The sequence below is a fragment of the Rhinopithecus bieti genome, unplaced genomic scaffold (genome assembly GCF_001698545.2).
Source record: "Rhinopithecus bieti isolate Rb0 unplaced genomic scaffold, ASM169854v2 scaffold_39317, whole genome shotgun sequence".
NCBI lineage: Eukaryota > Metazoa > Chordata > Mammalia > Primates > Cercopithecidae > Rhinopithecus > Rhinopithecus bieti.
Window position 1 is genome coordinate 1,167,641 of NW_016816467.1, and position 974 is coordinate 1,168,614.

The window sequence follows — 974 nt, forward strand, 5'->3', positions numbered from 1 at the left end:
AAAATTTTGAGAATATCCAAGTTTTGAAATTAAAAACAAACTCTTTAGATTGAATAATTCATTCAGATTAAAGTTTCTAAACTCAAAAGGTTCATGAACAAATTATAGCTTATTCAAAATCCGAGGCTTTGAACCAATGTTTCAGAGAGCTTCAGTAGGAGGTAGGGGCTGAACTAAAGGCAAGGGAGAGGCCAGGAGAGAAAACTCTGGCCCTGGGACCACATAACTGCACCATTAGCTGTTCTATACATTGAGGTTCATCATAAGACTTCATTTGACAAAGGTTTCTATTCAAAGACGAAAAGAAATGCCACAAAATATATATTCTAAATTAACCCGTTACCAAAGGAATTACAGAAATTCACAATAACTGTTTTAGCAATAGAATTACTTTTCCAAATGAAAACTTATAAGACTGTCAGAATATATTTAAAAATTTTTCGGTATTCATTATGAGAACATGAATCAATATCTCTCAGAAAAAGATTAGCAGTGTAGTAAGAATTTTATAAGGAAACAACTCAAGAGAGAAGTGTGTTAATTAATTAATTCATTATTCTTTTGCCTATAAACATAATAAATTTTATTGTGGAAAACATGGATATATTGAGAAGTATTTCTAAAGTGATATCAAATTAGGTGTAGACCCATTCTTAACTTTTCTTTAGATGTGTAGATGTAGGAACATGATTGATATCACAATGAATACACTTCTGTGGCCTGTGTATTAATTGAACATTTTCTTGTGCAGTTACTCATGTATTTTTAAAAAATCTTTACTTAAGGAGGAGATAGAAAAGACAGATTGAAGCAAGTTTTCATTGGTCTAAAATTTTAAGAAGAGTACAGCAAGGACTTCAGCTCTTTACACATTTCTCCATTTTTCCATTCAGGCAATTGCAAGTGGCAACTGTATCTGCCTCGTAGTGGTAATTATTTTCCAAGAAGTGTAGCCTCAGTGGTCCCAGGCCTCT